Genomic DNA, 25,355 nt, shown 5'->3' with positions numbered 1-25,355 from the left:
AGCAGTGAAAAAAAAGAAGACACAAATGACTGGCCATCCTGGAGCTTTCTGTTACCGATTCCATTACTAAAAGAGCTAGCAGACTTTTCTACACACACTGTCTCACTTCTCGGCCTGTGCTTTCCCCCTGAGTTCTCGAAAGCTAAAAACCATCATCAGAAAATAAGTTCCGGAAGCACAGGAAACTGTGTATGAGGGGCCTTTAAATACGTGGTCTCAGATTCTTCTCTTCTTTGTGAAAGACACGTTGGTCTCCTGGCAATGAGAACCAATCAACTAATGTTCTCTTTCCCTGATAAAATGTGGTCCTCACCAAATACACACATGATGCCACCCTCCCTCAATATGGGGCTAAAGTACATTCAAAAGCCTGTCCTGAAAGAGAAAGAGTGTTAAGAGAGGCCCTGTTCCACTCGCAAGTGTTCTCACCAGAGTCAGTCAATCACTGTTGAGGTAATGAATATGTAAATGAGGTTGGCTATGCTTCTCATTTCATGAGGTATATCAAAGCATCACACTGCACACACATTAAAAACATGCAACCTTTATGTCGCAAGCACACCTAAGTAAAGCTGGAAAAAATAAAAATGAAATAAAGGGTAAAAATATTTATTTCAAAAAGCGTCCCAGCTCATTCTGGGTGTCTCCAGGACAGAGGCGGTCCCGGAGGTTCCGGGCAAGCACTGGAGAAAATGACTCAACCTGGCAGTAAAGCGGGGTCAACCCTAGGGGCCAGAAGCGCTGAGCAGGGCCCCACACATAAACGCGGCAACTTTAATTTCACTTTTTCAAACCTGAAGTACCTCAGGCAGGCAGCAGGGGAAAACAAGGAGCTATTACCTGGCCTTTTAGGAAATGGTTGTGCTGAAGTCATCCTTGCCCTTTGGTGAAACAAGCCTCCTGCAGGCGTTTGCCCCTGGAAAAGTCTTGCACTTGCCCGCGTGGAGACAGCACATTTTCCTTCCCCAGCGCTCACTTTCTTGTAGGAGGGAAGGGAATTCGTTACCTGGACTGTTCTCTCTATTCATGTAGCCTGCTCTGTGTAAGCCCCTGAGTCACTAAGAGGCATTCAGGTAAATGTCACCAAAAGTCCCTGAATGCTGCTGGCTAGATTACAACTATTTTAAAATAACATTGAGCCTAGCTTTAAAAATAAATAAATACTGAGATGCATGTGCCTTTAAAGCTCGGTTTACTGTTAACATGAAAACTCAGCAAATTTTTCTTACTAAGTAGTAAAGTTATACCTGCTTTGATAGGTATTTTAAGAATGGTATACAGCTCAGATAGTCTGGTAGAAAAATGCACTTACTATGAGCACATCATGACATGGCTCACGGACAATACAGAGATGACTGTAAGGTAATCGTTGCTTCAGAGAGTGGAAGTCTAGGCAACGCATGTGCATGCAATTGAATATTTAATCACGGTATTGCAATAAGTTCCACAATGTGATATACAAAGGACTCGCATAGGAATGGTGTTTAACCGAGCCTCCTGTGATCTGAAAATTCTCTCTTGAGAAACAAATAGCTAAGCAAAAGGATAACCTAAATGAGAAGATTGTAGCCAGGTAAAAAATAAATAAATAAATAACTATTTCAGAGAGAAAAAAAAAGAAGGTGAAAGAAGCCCCGAATGTGGACCACGGGAAGAAATGAGGGAAGCACACTATGCTGCAGAAACCCATAAGAGGGAAGGAGGCAGAACTGGGTAAGAAATGAGCCTGGGAAGCAAGCAGAAACCAAATCGTGAAAGGTGAGGAATTTGATCACTCGTGAGAGTATGAAGTCTTTGAAAAATTAGAGACAAAGCAGCAGTAACAAATTCCCACTTTTAAGAGAAGTCTGGCTGCAGGGTAAAACAAGAATTGGGGGATAAGATTAACATGAGAAAATTCAGTATGAGGTGGCATATAACAGAAAAGACAGTGATGGTGGAAACTAAAGAAATTGCAATGTGAATGAAGTGAAATTGGTGGACCCTGACTCTCCTGGAAACTCCTAAATCTCCAGAAAAATAAAATAAAAAAATTCTTGTTAGACCTGATGGTCTTATTGGCCTTGCGGTAGAAACAGAGGATATGTATGGCTTCAGAATCAAAGACGAGAGAAAAAGCTGATAAAGTGAGCTCTGAAACCACAAGTTTGGACTGTAAATTATTTATATCCAAATATTTAATGAACAAAGAGTCTTCAATTGAAATCTGGATTTTATATGGGGATCTTTATATGAGGTCTTTGAACCAAGCTATAATTCCTCATTACACGTTAAGTTGAATTTCACCTTCACACTCAGTGCCAAGTGTATTCCCTCCACGCCTCCAAGTATTAGCTGCATGCAGGGCATATAGAAGTGGTAATTAGCTGGCCTGAAAAATTATACTCCTTAAAATATTCAAGGATGAGTATCAATTGATAGAGCAAAGAAAGAAGAGCAGAGTTAAAAATTGATGTTTTATATCATGATTAAACCCTACAAGCCATTATATGATTACTTTTGAACAATTAAGTTTTGGGAATTTCTTCATGAAATAAGCAGCAGGAGGATATTTGGGGTGTTAATTTTTAATACAGCCTCCACTGACCCACAAAGGCTTTAAAAGCTGAGCCATTTACAGAAAAAGAAAGACCTGTTTGTGCTAATTAGGCCCTTGCATCCTGATTCTCTGTTGAAAACAGATACATTCTTTAGAGACTAGATTTGTCTGCTATTGGGAGAATGGTTACTGAGTTCACATTGGAACTACTGCATGAAACCACTCAGTAGCTGAGTACGGATGCATCTGATGCAAGATCACTAGTTATATTCAAGTGGTTTTAAAACAAAACACAACTTAAAACATTGAAAAGTATAATGGGCTTTGGCAAGCATGTAATGACACGTATCTGCTAATGCAGGGTGCAGGGGTTCACTGCCCTAAAATCCTCCCTGCTCTTCTGAGTCGCCCCTCTGTGCTTCCTGACCTCTGGCAACCACTGAACTTGCTACTGTCTCCATAGTTTTGACTTTTCCAGAAGAAGGTCATATAACTGCAATTATACAGTATGTAACTCTGTCAGATTGCCTTCTCTCATTTAGCATTACACATTTAAGTTTTCTCTATGTTTTCTTGATGGCTTAATAGTTCCGATCTTGATATTTCATTGTCATTGAACATTTGTCAAAACCCATACAAATGTACACCACCAAGAATGAACCCTGATGACTTTGGCTGATGATGATGTGTTAACGCAGGTTCATTGATTGTAACAAATGCACCTCTGCGGTGGGGATGTCAATAGTCGGGGAGGCGGGGCATCTGTGGAGACACAGGATGCATGGGAACTCTCTGAACTTGACACTCAATTTAGCCAGAACCTAAAAACTACTCTAAAAATCTGTATTAATTTTTAAAGTACTTAAAAATTTTTCAATTGCAATGGCCTGTATATTTTCCAAATCACTAAGTGGGAAACAGACAAAACCATAATCAATACAAAATATAGAAAACAAAAATAAAAATGAAACATAGGAAATGAAGTTGAAAACAAAAGGCATAAAAGTAAAGCCAAGCATGTTAATTTTTACTGAACATGACAAAAGGAAGTTTGAATAAAAGAATTTGCCCATTATATACTATTGATAAGAAATTCAATGATATTAACTCTCTAATGTGCTGTAAGTCAGTTTGCAAATAACTTACATTCAAATAAAATGGAAAAAATTAAATTGGATTAATTTTTGTAATTTCCAACATGGATATTTTGTAGAATGAGAAAATTATTCTAAGTTCATGGGGTGAATGAACATACAATAGGGAACAATAGCACAAAGTAAAACTGTAAGATATTTAAAATCCATATGGCTATTACCAATGTAACAAACTTGAAATGGCACCAGCATAAACGTGTAAAGGGAAGAGAACAGAAAACACAGAGAAAGGCCCTGGTGTAAGAATTTACTGTAGAGAGAGGGGCCATTTCAAATCACTGAAACCTGAACAAGTCTTCTGTCTATGGTGTTAGGATATCTGTTAATGATTAGAAAAATATTTTAAAATGGTAAAGTTAAATCACAATCTCATACCTTATATCGAAACAAACTCCAGTATATCAATAAAATATTAAAAGTGAAACAAGAGAAGAAAATTTGATGTGGGTATTCTTTCTCTTACCTAGAAAGAGGACACCTCTTAAAATGATCACATTGAAGAGAAACCATACAAAGAACTATGATGAACTATAGGAAATATAAAAATCATTACACCTTATACCACTGTATAAAAAGCAAAAGACAGCCTGTGGAAAATGTATCACAAATATGTTACATGAAGTTATTACCTAGACGGATATGTATAAAATATCATTGTATTATCTTCATTTGGTCTTCCAGCACACCACTGCTAGACCCTAGCGATGCCCGTCCAACAGCGCAGACTGATTTCGGGGTGGGAACCTCCTCCAGGGTAGGCCCAGCCCCCCCTTGAACACTGGCCGGCTGCCCCAGGGCGTTAGTCAAGCCAAGACTCACAGACCCTGTCCGGAACGTCTCAAGTACCAGCAGAGACAGTTGCCACGGGAAGTGTCATTTTCTGTGCTCCGATACATAGGAAGAGCTGGTCTGGAAGAACGATGCTGATGTGTCAGAACAAGCTGACACACGTGGGCACGCACGTGTGGGCCTGAAGTTGAGAAAGTAACCTAGTTTTTGAGGAAAGGGGATGATAAAATAACCTCTCGGCATTTGAATGAGCCAAGAAAATGTGCATAAACATATGTATGAAACCAAAAAGTCACCAGCAGCAGGTGCCATGTCACGTCAATTATGTGAGGGGAGAGGGGAGGGAATTTCAGGGGAGAAGGGGAAGGATTCACACATGGACAACAACTAAGGGGGGTGGAGATGGGAGGGAGGCGGGGGCCACGGAGGTGGGGGGACTGGGATGGGAGTAAAAGACAGAAAACTGTACTTGAACAACAATTAAATAAAAAAAGCAAATGGAAGAAAACAAAACAAACAAAAAAATGCAATCTTTCTCATTTTACTGCAAAGCATTCACCAGGGTAAATGAAAGAGTCTAAATCAGGTCAAAAAGGCTTTGGGGGGAAATTTCCCCTTTAAAAAATTTCACTCATGAAACTTCACTTCCATTGTAAAGCATCCAATTTTTTGGTCTCTTGCTTGTTATATAACCCTGCTGATGCTATCTTTAAAGGGAAATTTGAGTTATTTTCATCTATTTTCTATAAAATATTTAAGCAGGATATTAATCCTCATAATATCTGACTAGAACATAAAAATAAAATAATTTGTACTCACAAGATTTCTCTTCTGAAGCATCTGTATTGTTATTGTTCACAACAATTGAAAAATTTTATTCCATAAAATTGACATTGTTTCATAAAGAACTAAAATTGAATAATCATATGTAATCCTTTCAATATACATATATCTCCATGATTTACCAAAGCACTCTGATTTTAAATTGGATTTATCAAATGTATATTTGTATATTAATTCATGTGAATAATTTATATTTTAAATCATTGATAATTTTTTGCTTTTAATGACTTTTAATAGCCATTAATATTCTTTATCACATTCCTTCAATGATGAGCTAATTACTGTTATTATTTTTGGTTAAAAATATAAAATGCATTCCCCACTTTGGTGACTTTGAAATATAACTCTTAGGATACAGTCTCTGTGTGAAAAGCATAAAATAAATTGTCTGTCAAAAACTATGCATTTTTCCTGTAATGAAAATTTCCTCTACAATTACATCCATCTTCTTCTACCCAATGGCCATATAAAAATCAAGCTTTCTAACACTGTCAGATGTCACCTGCCTTGAACTTGTGCCAGCTTCAGGTCCCCGAAAGTGGGCAAGAGGCCACAGAGTGTGCACAGCTACACACTCATGCACAGCAGTTGTGCCTTCATAGAGGTACCTGGGCTGGTGGTGTAAACCTGTGAGGCTTCTCTAGAATGATGCTTTTTTGCTGAGTTCTATTAAAAAGTATGGTTGCGGCTGTGTGACATGCCCACAAGAGATACCCTATTTCAACTTAGCCATTATTTATGGAGGATTTAATTTTGAAAATAGTGATAGTGGGCTCATTAGATTAAAAGTCCTGTCTAAGTGTGTGAAAAATACACTGTCAGATAGCACAGCAGAAAAGGCTGTGTAGTAATTTGTAAAGATATATTTAAATATCTATACCTTTGTCTCCTTACTCGTATGAATGAATGAATGATAAATAAGTAGTTCTATAAGATTAATAATTAACTTCAGTTCACAGGTGCTATTCTTTCCAAGCTGTTTTTCACTTTTAGATTTGATTATTGTATTTATGATTTGATATCAGCCTTGAACCCCATGATGCCATACATTTTTTTCTCAGCCCCTGTGAAAACAATCGATTTTGCTGCTGGCCTTATGAAGCTGCCTGTGAAATGTATATATTTCATTCTCATTTGTACGTAAACCAGATAAAGACAAACCACTTGAGTTATTTGTAAATTTGTACTCATTCTGATAGTTACTGATTTATTATTCCACTTCACCTGATGCTGGTCATCTTGTCCCACTGGCTGCCTTATTCACCTCTGTAGCCTAGTTGGTGAAAGCTAGAAGGACGATACAGCAGCCAACAGAAGTGTAGAATATAAATTTTATAATGGCATAATAAGTTTTAAAATAGCTCACAGAGTATATCATGATACTTGTAACACATATACATAATTAAATTTTATTCTTAACCTAACCAGTATATTGTATATGTTGGGAAAATATTTAAATGTATGAAAAGTAATGACACTTTAATTAACAGAACTACTATCTCAAGGGACTTCTGGGAGTATGTAGGGCTGTGAATGTTAGCAGCGGCCGGCGGTAGAGACAGAATGTCGATAGGATTGTAGATGAGAATGTGAGAAAAGGAAGCCCTCATCCTTCCATTCCCTCTGCTTCTGGGGAAGGATGCGGTGCAGGACAAAACCTGCTAGGTCTCTAGACTAGTATTTCTGTAAGAGTAAGGAAGGGCGCCATGTCCTGACTACACAGTGTGTGTTTTCTAACATGTGATCTAACACATCATCTTCTAGAAGGCTGGGGCTGCCATCAGTCTGGCATAATTAGTCACCTGCTTTTATTTATAAGGGAAATTTATAGTAACAGAGAATTGGGACTTTGTCCTTTTGTACGTAAGCTACTAAAAAGTGGATTCATTTAGTGAGTCATTCATTTAGTGGCAAGAGAAATATGAAAGAAGCAAGAGAGGAAGCAGAGAGGAGGGAGAAAAAAGAATAGGAAAACACTTTAAAATTATACATGAGAAAATATTTACCTTTAAAAACCTGTTGGCAATCCCCAGTGTTTTGCACTTTGACCCTAAATGCGGCAATTATAACTTCTGGATAATCAGTATGGTCCTACTCTTGTGTCATAGCTCAAGTTTTCAAAAGAAGAACTAATGCAGCGAATTGGGAAGAGCCCTTGTAAGTGAAACAAGCTCAAGAGTGATGGAGAGCTGTTGAGCCGAGTGTGAGGGTCATGTGACAGCCCATCCAGCGTGGGGGTTGACGTCTCCACTCAGTGTGTCTCGGTGGAAGATCTGTGGGAATTATAGTGGATGTCCCGTGTCCCTAACCTCCACGCACCGAGTACCAGTTGCATCCTGACGTCCCTGCAGCACCCCCAGCGATCCTCCCCATCCCTCCCCCACATTTCTAACAAACCAGGGAGGGGCGGTAAGGTCGAAGAACACTGTTTGGAGCCACGATTTGCCCAAGTTCCCTTTGGGTGTTTTCCTTAGTTTAAATTCTTCCTAAAATCTAGCAGATCACAGACTAGTAAGCCTAGTTTATTGTGCTCTCATAAACATATCTTATGGTTCTGTATTTTGGTAGGAAGGCAAAGAATTTCCCAACAGTTATCTCAAGCAGGTTTCCATCCCACCCAGACAGAATTCTAATGTTTACTGAACACAATGGATAACAACTCTCTGAAGAGAGAATGGAATTTCAAAACTGTTTGCTAGTTCGTTTTAACAAAGTGTAGCATCTTCAGCTGACATACCTAACTTTAAGGGAAGAAAATGTCTTAGACTATTTGTAAATGGTATTTGACTTCTTCTACGCCCATGCTTTTCAGAATTGACAACTATCTTATTAATGGCCCTACCTTCATATTCCATGGAAGCTACAGACCTCACGTAAAATGAGTCCTAAAATGTTTTTCAGAAAAGCTAGATCCTGAGGTTTAATGCATGAATCCAGAGTCTGAATAAATGACAAGTTAAACTGAATGCTTTCACTATCTTATTGGGCTTGTCTTTTCATTCAGCAAAGACTCTCTCAACTGCAGACATTCAATTTCACTGGTTTAAGAGGAAAGAAAAATTAGTTTTTAGTTGTTTGTTGTTTCCTCACACCCCTAAGATTGTTGTTACCTTACAAATTGAGCATAAATACAATTACAGGTTTGCAATACCATGAATATCCATTTTCTATGCTGCCACCGCTCATTGGGTTGGGAAAGCTCCATTATTCAAATTGTGAGATCACAGTGAGACTCCAGCGGATACAGAAAGAGACTTTGTTCTTAATAATGGAGTGTTTAATAATGTCAACGAGTTACTGACACTGAATAAAAGTTTAAATTTAACTGCACATATTATGCTCAGGGTTTGCTATCTCTGAATCAATCAATTCCCATTTTAACTTCTGTCAAGTAGAAAGGTCATAACATCATCATAAGCCTTTTTGTGCATTTATTATAACATGACGAAGCTATATTTGGCTGAGGTTCCAGAACTCATAATCTTCTAGTAACCTTAAAAGTGCCACAGATTTCATATAAATATAAGAAGGGGGCACCTGTGGATAATTTACTTGATATGGCCCCTTATGATCTCACAATGGACCAGGCCGAGGGAACTGAAACAATGAGGGAACCTTTTGCTTAGGTGCAAATCTAAGGAACCTTTTCTTGCCCCTGCAGATCAGCACTGTCCAATAAAAATATAAAGCGAGTCATTTGTATTATTTAGAACTCTAGTAGATATGGTAAAAATTTTTTTAAATAGTGTAAAATTAAATGTAATGATATATTTTATTTAACCTAACATATTTCAAATTTTTTCCAGCTAGTCTCTTTACTGGGATATTTTAACATTATTCATACTGTCTTTGCAAATTTTTAAAATTCTTAATAATGTTTATTATATTTTTCCATTACCAGTTAGTCTCCTTACCCCCCTCTCCCCTCAGCAATCACCACACTGTTGTCCATGTCCATGAGTCCTTTTTCCTTTTTTCTCAATCCCTCCACCCCCACCCCTCCCCTACTTAGCAATCATCCTGCTCTCTATCTATGAGTCTGTCCTATTTTGCCTGTTAGTTCGGTTTGGTCATTAGATTCCACATATGAGTGAAATCCTATGGTATTTTTCTTTCTCTGACTGGCTTATTTCACTTAGCATAATGTTCTCCAGGTCCATCCATACGGGTAAAACTTTTGGAATCAATACAATACCCATCAAGATTTCAATGACACATTTCATAGAACAAATATTTCAAAAATTTATATGGAATCACAAAAGGCCCCACATAGCAACAGTGATGCTGAGAAAGAAGAACAAAGTTAGATGAGACATGCTACCTAATATAAAACTATACTGTAAGTCCATAATAATCAAAACAGCATGGTACTGGCATGAAAACACACACATAGATAAGTGGAACAGAATAGACAGCCTAGAAATAAACCCACACCTTTATAGTCATTCAATATTTGACAGAGGAAGCAAGCACATACAATTGGTTAAAGAAAGTTTATCCAGTAAATGGTGTTGGGAATACTGGACAGATACATGCGGAAAAGTAAAACTAGACCACTTTCTTACATCACAGACAAAAATAAATTCAAAATGGATTGAAGACTTACATGTTAGACCCAAAACCATAAAAATCCTAGAAGAAAACATAGGCCGCAAAGTTTCAGACATTGCTCATAGCAATATTTTATCAAATATCTCTCTCCAGACAGGGGGAAAAAAAGAAAAAGCAAACAAATGGGACTATATCGAACTATAAAGCTGTGCACAGCAGATGAAAACATCAACAAATTAAAAGGAGAGCTCATTGGAAGAAGATGTTCACCAATACATCTGATATGGAGTTAATAACCAAAATTTATAGAGAACTTACAAAACTCAACACCAAAAAACAAACAACTCAATTCAAAAATGGGCAAAGGGCCTGAACAGAGACTTCTCCAAAGAGGACATACAGATGGCCAATAGACCTATGAAAAATCCTCAATGTTACTAATCATGAGAGAAATGCAAATTAAAACCACAAAATGAGATATCATTTCACACCTGTCTGAATGGCTATCATCAATAAATCAACAAACAAGTGCTGGTGAGGATGTGGAGAAAAGGGAACCCTTTTGCACCATTGGTGGGAATGCAGATTAGTGTAACCACTATGAAAAGCTGTATGGAGATACCTCAAAAATGTAAAAATAGATCTGCCTTTCAACCCACTGATCCCACCTCTGGGAATATAACCAAAGGAACCCAAAACACTAATTCAAAAGAACATAAGCACCCCTATATTCATTGTAGTGTTATTTATAATCACCAAGATATGGAAGCATCTCCCAAGTTCAAAAATAAACAATAACATAATACCTAAATATTTCAGGGAAAATTATAGAATCCAAATATCCAAGTGCATCATGAAAAACACACACACACAAAAAAATTGCAAACTTATGTACAGCATCGGGAATATAGTCAATACTTTGTGCAGTGACAAATGGTTACTAGGCTTACCCTGGTGATCACTTTGTAAAGTGTGTACAGTAAATGTCAAATCATTATGCTCTACACCTGAAACTAATATAATATTGTGTGTTAACTACATTTTAATAAAATGTAAACACATTTTAAATAAAAATTAGGAGAAAATTTTTAACCAATGGAAACTGATTGCTGCCTTTTAACCCTCCAGTCCTTACAGTGCAGCCCATCTTGCTTCAGTGAAGTTTGATGTGTGTTGTATCCTAGCAATACAACAGTGAGCATCTCAGCAAATCAGAAAGACTTCACTAATTTACCTCTGGAGTCTTCACCAACAACAGTAAATCTATAGTCTCTGAAGGAAATATGACTTGGAACAATGCCAAAATTTTTTTAAAAAGAGAATTTTACCAGGGAATGTAAAAGCCCTTTAAAAGTTTCTGCCTACTATTTAAAATGTTTTCCTACTTATTTATGAAACTTTTAAAATGAAAAATTTCAATATTATAAACAGAGTCCTTAGAAGTCTGGCTTCGAGAATTCAGACACAAATGACATACAATTCCCAAATTACCAATTTGGAGTGGTAATACTGATGAATCCTTGAGCCTAACTAAGCATATCCAGATTCTTGAGTGACCTGTCATTGGAAGAGCACCAAAAAGAAACAAACAAAAAAAACACAAACAAAAAAAACCCATTTCCCCTGAAAGAAAACATTTGACAAAAAGAACCACCTTCATACGTCATAAAATAATTTAAACAGTCACTTTTAGAAATTCTAGCAACATCATCACAATAATGAAGGTTTCTAATGCTTCCAAAACTCTTCTTAAAACCAAAACTTTCACGCAAAAAAGGCTTCAAAGCACATAAAAACAAAGCAAACACAAATGGGCTCCTGACACAGATGAAGAAGATTCCCCAAAGTCCCAGAGCTCCGGTGGATGTGGTTGGTTTGGCATCTGTGTCCTGACTTGGGTAAGATCAGACTGTTTGTGGTGGGAGAAGAGGCAAGTTAAAGACATTGCTGTCTTAGCCTACAAATCCCAGGGGGGAAAGGCCAATTAATATTGATTTGAAAAAGAGAGGAGGACACCTTCTGGAGTCTGAAAATGATCTTGAAAATGAGAGGTATGTTACCAATTTGCCAGTGGGCATGAAAACTATGTAGAACCACCTGCAACTACTAGAAGCCCGAACACTAAGACACAAGATGCTGGGGAGGTCATGGAGAAGCAGGAACTCTCATTCATTAGTCCTGGGAATGCAAAATGGTACACTGACTTTGGAAAACAGTGTGACCATTTCACAGAAAACTGAACATACTCTTACCCTACAAACCACCAGTGATGCTCCTTGGTATTTAACTAAATGAATTGAAAGCTTAAGTACATGCAAAAATCTGCTCATGCATCTTTATAGCAGCTTTATTCATAATTGCTAAAACTCAGAAGCAAACAAGATGCCCTTCAGTAGGTAATTGGATAAATGAACCATGGTCTATCCAGACTTCTGAATATTATTCAGCACTAGGAAGAAATGAACTATCAAGTCATGCAAAGACATGGAGGCACCTGAAATATATATCACTAAGTGAAAGAAACCAATCTGAAAAGGCTACATGAGCATACGTGAAGTATGGAAAAGGAGCGCCCTTAATTGTTTCCACTAACTAAGGAATAAAATTGTCACAAAGGAGGGCAAACATCACTCTTGTGTTGGGTTTTAGCATGATAAGATTTTTAGGATGTATCTGAATGCCTGAAGTCTGCCACCAGCAAAATATTCTCTCTGTTTTGTAAACCATGTTGGAAAAGCATTGAGCTCCTCCTCCTTGTAGCTAGGCAACCTCTAGAATCATCTCCAACAATAGCACCTCGGTATCTCTCCTCACCATCTCTCCATCAGAGCCTGCCCATCATAGTTCTCCAGGGATTGTTACCTGCCATCCTATGCTTCCTTTAGATCAGATTCTTTTCAAAATGATTATATATTTCTTTTAATTTAATTTTTAAAAATTTTTATTTAGTTATTTTTCAAGTACAGTTTTTTGTCTATTTCTCCCATCCCAGCCCCTCCCGACCTGTGCTCCCCACCTCCCTCCCATTTCCACCCCCCTTAGTTCTCGTCCCTGTGTCCTTCCTATTTGTTCCTCCAAATCCCTCCCCCTTTTCCGCCTTAAATTCCCTTCCCTCTCCCCTCTGGTCACTGTCCTCTTGTTCTCTATTTCAGTGTCTTTGTTTTTATTCTGCTTGCTTGTTTGTTTTGTTGTTTAGCTTCCTGTTAAAGGTGAGTTCATATGGTATTTGTCTTTTAACACCTGGCCTATTTCACTCAGCATAATGCTTTCCAGTTCCATCCATGTTGTTGCAAAGGGTTGTAGCTCCTTCTTTCTCTCTGCTGCATAGAATTCCATTGTGTATATGTACCACAATTTTTTGATCCATTCATTTACTGATGGGCACCTAGGTCGCTTCCAAACTCTTGGCTATTGTAAATTGTGCTGCTATGAACATTGTGGTGCATAGGTTCTTTGAAATTGATGCAAGGAATATAAAGGAAAGAATAAACGAATGGAATCTCATCAAAATAAAAAGCTTCTGCGTGGCTAAAGAAAACAGTATTAAATTAAAAAGACAACCAACTGTATGGGAAAACATATTTGTCAATGGTACCTCAGACAAAGGTTTAATCTCCAAAATATACAAAGAACTTACACAACTCCACTCTAAGAAGACAACTAACCCAATTAAAAAATGGGAAAAGGACTTGAACAGATACTTCTCCAAGGAGGACATACAGAATATCCAGAGACACCTGAAGAGATGCTCAATATCGTTAGCTATCAGAGAGATGCAAATTAAAACCACAATGAGATACCACTTTATACCGGTCAGGATGGCTATTATAAACAAAGCAACAAACAACAAATGTTGGAGAGGTTGTGGGAGAAAGGGGTCCTTAGTTCACTGTTGGTGGGTTTGCAGACTGGTACAACCATTATGGAAAACAGTATGGAATTTTCTCAGAAAAATAAAAATCGACCTGTCTTTTGACCCAGCAATTCCACTGCTAGGATTATATCCTAAGAATCCTAAAACATCAAAATGATTTTATATTTCTATTGACATATCATCATGAGTTTCATCTCAACACCTATTAGTGTTACCTAATATATCATAATTGTTTCCTTTTAAGATGCAATGCTTCCTCCTGTGTTCTGAAACTAAATTTTGTGCAGTTTTCTCCTGAAAATTGCGAGTCACTGCCCTACCAATTTTCTCCTTCCTGTAAAGCAGCGGTAAATTGCTATGAAGTCAATTCTTCACAATAGAGTGCATATCTATCTCTAGCCACAAATCTATCATTTTATAAGAAATCAAAATTCATGCCCAAATAGACAAATTTTGATATTTGACATCTATGTAATAGTTGCTAAATTAGAATCTCTAGCCAAAGCTTAAATTTGAAAAGAGATTAAAATTCCACTTATTTCCCCAAATTCTCTAGTTCCCATTTCAAATTTAAAAAATGTGAAGAATAGTCAAAGGAGATAAGCAAACATCATGTAAGCACATTAAAAATAGCAAGAAGTATAATTTTTAGTAATTTCTCAAAAACTGCTGTACTATTATGAAATACAAGTGCAGTATTAATGGAAGTATTTAAAGTCTTAAAAACCTTTCTGAGATTTGCATGCTACATAGGCTAAATCACGATGAAACCATTAAACATGGGAAGAAACTAATTCTGGGAGGTAGGATGTAATGTCAAGTTCATCAACTGTGCTTCAGAGAATAATGAAGCAAAGATCATCACGCCCAAAAGCAGGCCATTAAAGACATGCTTACATCTCTTGGTTGTTAAAGAGTAAATGACGGAACATCAGCCCTCTAAAGTTCTATCTACGGTGTTCACCACAGCTCCCACAGATAGTTTCATTTTCAAACCTAGTGTCTCACACGCATGGTTTATTCACTCCACTCAGAATTCAGAGGCTATAACAATGCTAAACATTTTTTCTGCTTTATTGATTTAAAGACACTAATTTAATTTTTTGATAATACATTTTACAGGCTTATAATTTCTGGAAACAATCAAACATTTGTCTACACTAAAATGTGTGTCTTTCCTAAACCCATATTTGTATCTTGACAGTTATATATGGTGGGAATGATGGGAAAAGTATCACGGGCAACCTTTAAAGGCCACTCAAGATAGCATACACTGTACAATCTGAGCAAGTTAGATACCAGCACGCTTCAAGGGCTTCTCAGTGTTTTCCCCAGGAAGGATATATGTACTGTCTTTGCCTGCTAAAGACTGTGAGCTTTGAAAATGTGCAGAGACTGGAATCCTTTTGCTACCAAATATATTGGAAAACCACAGACAGGATTGAACTTAGTGGTTTTATGTGTTTTATCAGCCAGTGACATCATGACAGATGAGAATGTTCTGCCAAGAAAAGTCAAAATTTCTTGACATTAAGGATTTCACAGACAAATTGCATGTACTAAATGTCATTTGATCTATACAATGATTTCAACATAATCCAGACCTAGGCCAAAAAACAAAAAACTCCTCACCCACCCACTTATTATAGCAAGATATTTGATTCAGAGCAAAATACTAAGTCAGGATTTGCAAACTATTAAAAGTTAAATAAAATACTTTGATATGTATAAAAAAAGGATATATTCTTTTGTTTGTTTCACTAGTATCTCATTTGATGAAGCATCAAACTCTCTACTGGGAAAACAGAAATTGAGTAAATAGTACCTTACTTTTAATGTTCCTCTTTTATATGTGAGTTACAAAAGTAATACAGCAATAAGGAAATGAGTTAAATGATGTACATAGAACACAGATCATTCTATCAAAATTGCTTATTTTAGAGATAAAAACTCTAGGATAACTGTGTCTAAGGGGAGATTAAAGCAAGCCCACAGAGTTCCACTGAGACAAACAGGCATTATACTTCTCAAGGAGGGGCTTTTTATTAAGCATCATCTCTGAGATAAAATATAATCAAACAAATAAAAACCCAGTATGCTCTTCACAGTTTTTCTGTTATCCCTGCATTCATCTTCAAAGGGTCATATCCAAGAACAAGTGCCTTAAAAGCCACACTCTGTGGACAATTGCCTAAGAGAACAATGACCCAATCCTCATTAAGGGGGTTTAATGAAGCCAAAGGAAGCCATGATTGGGTTCTTTATTTATGAGACGTCCAGGAGCAGCAGCATGGTATGCTCCACTTTCTAAATGTGTCTGCCTCCAGCAGTTGTCTCGACCAGATGGAAAAGTGACAAGCTCCACTTAATATGTCACAGCATCAGCATGGTCATAAAAGAGTACCCAGAAATCCCCCATTGAACAGAAGCATCTGTTTACTATAAACACACCTCTTATTTCTCACACTGGAATTTTCATCTGCAACTTGTACCTAAAAGGTAGCACACCTTTGGGTTCGAAGCTGCCAGGTTGCAAGTCAAACATGACTGTTTCAAGAGTTCAACTCCCGGTGGTAGAATTTGGCAGTTCTAAAACTTCTATGTGTCCCGAGCTTGCCTGTGCATAATCCAACCCATCTTCTTTTAGAAGGGAATTTTATTGTAATTATAACTTCAGTTGGCATTTCATTTGGCTCTTGCTTTATTCTAGAACTATGCTAGTTAGGAACAGACTCATTACCCTCTTTAATTATTAGAAACAGACTCATTATTCTTTCTACTTTATCTTGTGGCAGAAATCTAGGCTGAAAAACTAAAGATCTGGCTCTAGTCTGTGGCTATTCTTTCCAGAAAAGAGTGTTTCATCAGGACTCTGAATCTGCTTGCTGTTCTTTATGAGAGATCGTCAGTGTCTCTAGATGTCTATGATCGTTCAGTGATGATCATATGTCTCAGAAGAGAAAAAAATTACTTAAAAAAATTGGAAGTAACACATAAATCTAAAATCAAAGATAACAGACATCACTAGAGGATCAATTCATATTACTCTGCTATAAATCTATTACAGTAGACACAATCTCTCTCTGAACCAAAACACTCAGCACAGAAATGAAGTAAATGCAGAAAAAAATCTTATTCAGATGATGAATTCTACAAAAAATTTATGGTATAGCTCAGTTTTTCTATTACAGGTTTTATTAGGAGCCTGGGATTAAAATTGGATACCTTCAGGATCTAATATACAGATAATTTTTCTTGCGCTTTTTCATTTTGGCTAGAAACTTACCCACTAAGTTAATAATACTAAATCCAAAACATGAAAAGAAGTCTTCATGTAAGAATATTTTTTTAAAGGGAGTTAGAGGATGCTTCATCAGCAGAGTTGGAGCCTTACCTAAGTTAATTGGGCATGTCTCTAACTGCCTATTTTTTAGTGGGGAAAACACAAATTTAGAAGGTAACTAATGTCCCTGCATTTTGTTGATCTGTCTGCCAATGCTCGGTTCGGCGGTTCGTCAGTCACAGATATGTAGACATGTCCTTTGATCTTGTTTTAAATTTATGTCTATGTCATATTGCTTTTTTCTGTTATAGAACCAACTTTTCTGATCTAACCTAACTGAAAAAAAAAGGAGCAGAGAAATCACTGGGATTGTTATAAGGACAACTGATTACTGAGAATGTGAGCAGCAAGGCTGTTCTGGGTGTTTACAGCGCCACCGCATTGTTGAATTGTGCATTATCAGACAACCCACAACACGAAGTCAAACCCTCCATTCCCTTTACAGACATCTCTTGCTATAATAAGGGTAAGCTATAGACAATAGATTTTGGAAGACTGAAATACATTGAGTTTAATGTAAATTATTACCATGACCACACACAGAGCACTAAAAAAATACTTTCTTGCTCATACACTCACCCAAACTCCCATCATAAAGATTCCAAGGCTCAGGATAAAAGACAAATTAGCCAGTAACCTAATGTAGGCATGCAAGTTACACCACAGATCGCATTACGATCTCCAGGATCCAGCATCTTCCTGTGTTTGAGCCTATTTTCAGCTTCTCAGCTAAGCGACTCCTACAGGGGACCACAGCCATCATTTTGCACAAACAGGCTTGCGGTGAGTCACTTGACATCTTTCACAGCAAGCCTTGAAGTGTTGTTTCCCAGCTTATTAGAAGCAGAAGGGACTCATCCAGAATGCATTCAGAATGAGGGGTGAAAAATAAAATGTTCCTCGCTTTATGCATTTGTCCAAACCATACTAAGTATTTCTGAATATTATGTCACATTTTCAAAGAAACAAATTCAGAGTAGGTTTCTTTTGTGGGGAATAAGCATCTGTCATTTAGAGAAAAACATAAGAACAGTACTTCTTTTTACAAAAAGAACATGTTCAGATAGCTTTTTGTTTTGCCTTAACATTAGGTGTGCTATGCAGAAAGCTTTGTCTCATGTATGTAACCCGAGTTCATCATCTGTCAAAACATGTCTAACAAATCTTTCTTCAAAAGGTAGGCCTGCTCATGCAATTAAAAAAGACTTTGTTCGTGACAAATCTATTTGGTTAACTCCTGATTAGGGGAGTGGAACAATTTGTGTTTCTCAAAAATATAAATATGAGCATGCCTTTTACAGTTTGATATTTGCATGGTAGTTTACAAGTCATTAGCACCTGCTCCCAGTATTTGTCACTATTAACATTCCAATCTTACACTGAGAAAGTAGAAAATAAAAAGTTTATACTGACTCCATGCTACTGACTAAATCTCACACAACACAGGATCACTCTTGGATTGAAGTAATTCATGACTTTTAATTGAAGTTTTTCCAAAATAGATAAGAAATAGCCAATCAGAACATTTTCAGACTGCTTTTGTTTGTTTATTTTTGGCTTGCAATATGATATTATTATTACAATTTTACGGTAGAGTAAATTTTGCCTTCCTTAAAAGTTCAAAAAAAGTATGGATAAAATTTGGGCCATTTATAGAAAATATTTATTATATGCTGTACACCTGTATATAATTAGAAATAAACATCATTTTAATTTCATTATTCATGCCATCTTTTTGTTTTAAAGAAATTAAATGAATTCAGTGTAGTTCTATGGTCTCTATTGATCTACAATAGTGTCCATCTAAGAATGTTCAATACTATCTAAATAAATAAAGTCTTCTATTATACTACTGTTTATATTAATTGACAGAGATAGAGCCAAAATATGACCTAAGAAGATCTTACTCTTCTGTAAAAATGAGTACCTTAGAACAGAGCTCAAGACTATTCTTTAAAAAATTATCCGATGCCCCAAAAGGTAACATTTGCAATGTCTAGCATCCAAAAGTTAGGATACAGTAAAAGAAACAAAAACATACTACCCATAATAAGGAGAACATAAATCATTTATACTTTACTCTGGTACAAATAATGGAATTTGGAGAAATGGGTATTAAAATTGTAATCCACATAGCTAATGTCATACTTAATGGGAAAAGATCAGATGCTTCAACCTGAAGATCAGAAACAAGACAAGGATGTCCACTCTGACCACTTATATTCCAGTCTACACACTGTCTTAGAGGTTCTCACCAGGGCATTGAGACAAGAAAAATAAATAATTAAAAGATATCTTGACCAGAGAGGGAAAAGGAAACTATATTTTCAGGTGACATGATCCTATACATAGGAAATCCTAAGAAATCCATTAAAAACTATTAGAACTAATACATGACTTCAGCAAGTTTGCAATGAACAAGAGATTTCTTATGTGCTATTGGTAGGAATATAAATGGTACAGTCACTATGAAACACAGGATGCTGGGTCCTCAGAAAATTAAGAACAGTACTAGCACAGGATCCAGTAATCCCGCTTCTGGGTGTATGTCTAATGGAAATGAAAACAGGAGCTCAGAGATACTGCCGCACACCCAGGTCCATTGCAGCACGATGCACAACATCCAAGACTAGGAAGCAATCTAAGTGCTCACTGACAGGAATGGTAAGGAAAATGGGATACACCCCTCGTGTATGGGCTCTGTGAAAGCACCGCCCATAGAAACAGAGAGTTCAAAGTGACTGGTTGGGGGATGACGGTAGTGAGGAGATACTGGTCAAAGGGTACAAATTTCCAGGTTAAGATGAATAAGTTCAGGACACCCAATGTCCAGCATGGTGACTAGGGTTAACAGTACAGTGCTGTTTACTTGGAAGTTGCTAAGAGAGTAGATCTCATGCACCACAATAACAACAAAAAATGATGGTGAGGCGGAGGGCGCAGGCCTGCCTAAAACCATCACTCTGTGTGCCTTAACGCACACAATGCTATGTCAGTTAGCCGAGTGGAGCAAAAAGAGAAGCAGATAGCTGAGTAGCCCTGCACTGGTTGCTCTTTTTTCATTTCACATTTTGATGTTTCAATTAGTTTGCATTCAATATTATTTTGCATCAGATTTATCATTCTTTACCTATATTCATTCATATATATATATGTGTATATACATATATGTACACATATATATATGTCAAAATGTATTACCTTCTATACTTTAAGTATGAAAAGTTTCTTACATGGCAATTATTTCTCATTAAAAACTATTTTAAAAATGCTGGGGACAGGGAGAATATGGCAGCACTAGAATGTGATATAATGTGACCCTGTTGACTTCTTGGTCTAGGTCATAAAATGAATTCATCATCCAATTTATCTCCTAAAGACTCACTTTAGAATCAGCCATGAGGTCTGATTACCCCGAGAACACCACCTTGCTCTTCCAAAGCCTAGGTCCACGTTGGAGGAGACACACATGGGTGTCCTGGCAACAGCTAGTGCTGGCTGAGGTCCAAGCGATAGAGGCACCAATCACAATTCGTGTGGATGCAAGTGTTTCCGGGTGATTCTAGGCTGCAGTCAGCAAATTAACCTCAGGAATCAAGCCTTCTCAAAGGCTCAGTCACCACAGGACAGGGACAAGTCATTAATTACTGCTATGCTCTGTCTTCATTCTTTTTTTTTATATTTTATTTTTTATTGTTTCTAATGCTCTGTAGTGATATTTAATTTTGTCGGGTGCATACATTTTTAATTTTAAAAACTGTCAAGTTCCATTTGGCCTCAGAATTATATTAAGCCAACCAGATGATACACTTTGACTTGACATATTCCATCTTGTTTTTTTGTCTCCATCTGTTTAAATGAGAACACATGTGAAGAAAAAGGCTGAGGTAACACAGTTCTACTCCTGTATTTATTTACTTTTGAGAGTGGGAAAGAGAGGGAGAATGAGAGGGAGAGAAATATCACTGTGTGGTTGCCCCTTGCACACCCCCAACTGAGAATCTGGCCCTCAACCCAGGCATGTGCCATGACTGGGAATCAAACCAATGACCCTTTGGTTCACAGCCCAGCACTCAGTCCACTGAGCCATACCAGCCAAGGCTTCATTCTTAATTAAGATCCAGTGAGCACAATAAAATTGTTTCATTAAGCTGCTAAATTTTGTATCAATTTTTTTCATATAACAGTAGTAGCTACAACACTTTGTCTGTTTGCTGCAGATAACAATCATAAAACTTATATAACATATTGTTAAAAAACAGCTATTTGAGGGCACTGGTTGGCAACCAAAAATGAGGCCAAAACTAGAAATAAGGTCACACTTACTAGACAGTTACATTAGGTGAGATTGGCGTATCCACATCATTGAGATCCTCTCCAAACTAGACAGCTCAGGGAGGCAGAAAGCTTCAATTTTGATTTCAAAATTCAGAGGACAGAATTTCAGGTTGACAAAATGATTGGAACATTAGACAGGAAAGGGAGGAGTGACAGAAGGCTTGTACTTCCAACTGTGTGTTTAAAAATTGTCCCAATTCCCCTGGACTAATCCATGTCTAGGTCTCCATGCCTGCAGTGAGCCCTGATCTACAGTGAACTCCTATCACTGTGTATCACTCACTCAACACTGTTGGGAACCACCCTGCCTGGTTTCAGAAGTTGTAACGCCCCCATCGCTAAGGCTGAGTGAGGGACCTTGGGACCATCAGCCATTAAGGAGACAAAACTTATCTCCCTGGCAGGGGTGCTGCCTCTGCCCCCTTTACTTCACCCTGCTGGGCCCCCAGTGGATGACTGGTTAGCCAATGACAGGAAAGATTCCTCAAGGGAGGGATGACCTAAGACAGGCATGGTCACAAAGGGCCCTCAGGGAAGGATGTGGGGGTATATAGAAAAAGAGGGTGATGGACCCTTGCCCCTTGGCTTTGACATAGCCTGAGTCCTCATCCTGTTTGCAAGAAGTCTCCTAATCTCTTGGCTGCCTTACTTCCCCTACCTGACTTAAGCCTGAAACAATGACAAGGACAGAGCAGTCCTGTGCTGAAAAGGGCGAGTTCCCCAGGGTGACCAGGCCTGAAAAAGAATACATAAAATCCTGTGAAACCTGTTTTGCTAAGGACACTCCCCATTTTCTGATAAAAGTCCAAGCATGAAATAAGTTTCTTTCCCAAACTTTTATAGCCCTTTAGTTAACAGACCCTGACTCAGAATAAGCCCTCGTAATTCTTTGTATGTTACCTATTGTTTGATCCTTACCCCCTGACTATGATTGATGAGCTTTACCTGTATTTCTGCGCAAATTGAACCCAATTAAAGCCCATGGAGGAAAAGGCTCCTGGCCCTTCTCCTTTGAGAGACTGACCACATTTTCTCCCCAAGCAGATCATGTCTTGGTAGACTTATTTTTATCTGTGGTGGATGGTGGGGCCCTTTGGGTAGAGCCCCCTTCCCCCGCACACACACAACACCACTGCTTTATTCACTGCTTTACTAAAGGATGCTCTTAGGGACACAGAGAAGGAGCTGATGAGTGGGTCACACGTAATTAATTCAGTCCAATATTGCTATATTTCTGCACTGTCAAAAAACCCCTATTATAGCAAGGCACATACAGCACCTGGCCTTCATTTGCTGTAGGACATCCATTGGGTCTAAGATGCAGCCAGAGTTTGCAGAAGCCACAGCCCTCCCTGCTGCCTGAGGGGCTAAATGGAACTTGGAATCTCTGGTGAGGGTGGCCTTGAGGTAAGTCCAGCCCAGGCAAAAGCTGTGCTTCTCTTATTTAAGGAGGATGTTCATCCTAAGATACATTCCCACATCTATTTCCCAGACTTTTGATAGTAAAGATTAGCAAAATCTCTGCCTTTCTGCTGTTATACCAGCTGTTTCCCAGGTTTGCCTGTGTGATGGACTCCTTGAGGCGTGCTAGGATTTGGAGGCAGTGAAGTATGGTAGAATAACACATTAAGAGAAATTGCTTCTACTTGCAGAATGGCCTCCTCCTGCCAGGTTGTCATGGGCTATTCCACAGTTTTGTCAGATAGAGGAGGAGACAAGCCTTCTGTGGATAAAGGAGGCATGGTCAAGCTCAGGAATTCTGGTTATTCTGATTCATTACAATTTTCCCAAATGTTTGCATACTAGTCATCAGCTCTCCACTTTTCCCCAACCAACAATCTGGCTCTCATTTTTTAATTTCCATCCTTCTCTGCAAATGATATTATAGAATGCTAACAAAAACTCTTATCATTCATTTAGTATGCTTGCTTCTCTCACTGTCCCCCAAACTTACTACAGAAACTCTCTCTAGGCAGGTAGTCCCTTTGCTTTTCCAGTGCAGCATGGGGTTTTAAATCTGCGGAGTATCCCAGGTGCCCCCCCCCACAGGCTAGTGCAAAGCAGAGGGAGACATACATCCATATGTCCATGCTAGTCTAGGTGATCTCTAACTTGTTTAACCATTTTCCCAGGTTTCCCTCCAGGTCTTTATGATTTCACTCAGAATTTAATGATTTTCTGAAATGCTCTTACTTATTCATGTAAAACATAGTATTCTCATGTATTTCCTTTTTTTTTGCAAAGCTATTTTGTATTTTTATATTGGTTCCATCCCCATTGCTTTCTATATTCTGGACAAGTTTTACAACATTTCTACTGAGGGCACCCTTTCTTGCATTAGATCTATATGTTATGTGTTATCATTCATACATTAAACAAAACTGAGGTTTAGAAAATTGAAGCAGTTTGCCAAAGGCTGACAAGAATTGAAGGCAAGATTGTAGCTCAATAATGTTTAATCTGAGAGCCCAAGAGTTTAACCACCGTGGAAGATATTTTCACACAGTATATAATAAGATCGTGTTGCTTTTAACAAATTGCTATATTCCTAACCATCTCTACTCAGCATTCTGAAGATCTCTGTTCATTTAAAACTGTGAGCATTTTTATAATTTGAGATTAACTGAACCAGTATTCTACCTAGTTAATTGTAATGGGCACTAAATTCATATCTATCTACAGACCCATTGATTTCTCACCGAATGATGGTTCCCAGATGTCAGTTTCACTTTTCTCCTCATACAATCAAACCAAATTTTCATTTGAAATTATTCTTCTCTAGGATTATTTTAGTTTGCCCTCATCAAAGTATGGAAGAGTATCAGAAGAACCACCTTACTCTCTTACGGGAGGTATGAAAGCATTTTGTTCAGATTTAGTAGATGGTATGACTAGAAAAAAAAAAAGAAATCTTCCAATGTTCACCAGCAAAAAGCTCTATTTACTCCATGGGAGTAATTACTCCAACTTCCTGAACAATGTGAGACAGTAAAGCAGGAAGGAAGACGGCACTCTGGGTCTCCTAAACAAAGGTAAACTAGAAAATGAGTTGGCTTGGAATGAAATCTGAACCTTAGGCACACACTGAAAGTAGAACATCTTGCCAAGTGGGTGTCAGGGTAAAGTTCTTTAGTCAATGTTTTTATTACTAGATACACTAAACACTTTTGCATTGTAATCTACCCCAGAGGCATGGAGATAAGAAAGGACTTGAGGCTTGAGTGGCCTTCTGAAGGAGGCCTTGAAAGTCAACTGTCAGGAAAAAAGCCAACCACCTATTCCGCCATATTTAATACGCAGGTAGGTACATCCCTTAAAAAGTTGCTTTCAAACGTCTGTTGGTTAAGCCTGTTATTCCATTTACACGCATTAAAAATCAAAGATGCATGCCTACAGGAAAACAATGTCCATAGGACAAAATTAAGGGAGTGTTTTAACCACTAAAATATAAAACTTTTAAATATACAATATAACTTATTAAAAGTTATACATATAACTTTTGATAAGGAGAAGCAATATTTTTGTCCATAGGACAAAATTAAGGGAGTGTGTTAACCACTAAAATATAATATAACTTTTAACTATATAATATAACTTATTAAAAGTTATAAATATAACTTTTGATAAGGAGAAGCAATATTTTTGCAAGCAACTCTTAGTAACATAAGAATTTCAGCCTTTAAATATCTAATAGGCACAACTTTATTGCTAGAGAAACTGAAACCACTTAAGAATGAAAATGTCACAATTGATAAACTACTGTATTTTACTTCACCAAAGAAGTAGAAACCAAAAGCTGCAAATTATAAAAACTAAAATAAAAATTAAAATAATTAATAATATAAGACATAGTTAAAAGTAAAGTTTTTAGGAATTTGAAACCAGAGATGGATATACATGTTTATCATCTACTAATACTGGAAT

This window comes from Artibeus jamaicensis, unplaced genomic scaffold, assembly GCF_021234435.1.
Source record: "Artibeus jamaicensis isolate MK-2021 breed Jamaican fruit bat unplaced genomic scaffold, CSHL_Jam_final scaffold_833, whole genome shotgun sequence".
Classification (NCBI taxonomy): domain Eukaryota; kingdom Metazoa; phylum Chordata; class Mammalia; order Chiroptera; family Phyllostomidae; genus Artibeus; species Artibeus jamaicensis.
This window is presented reverse-complemented; position numbering follows the sequence as displayed.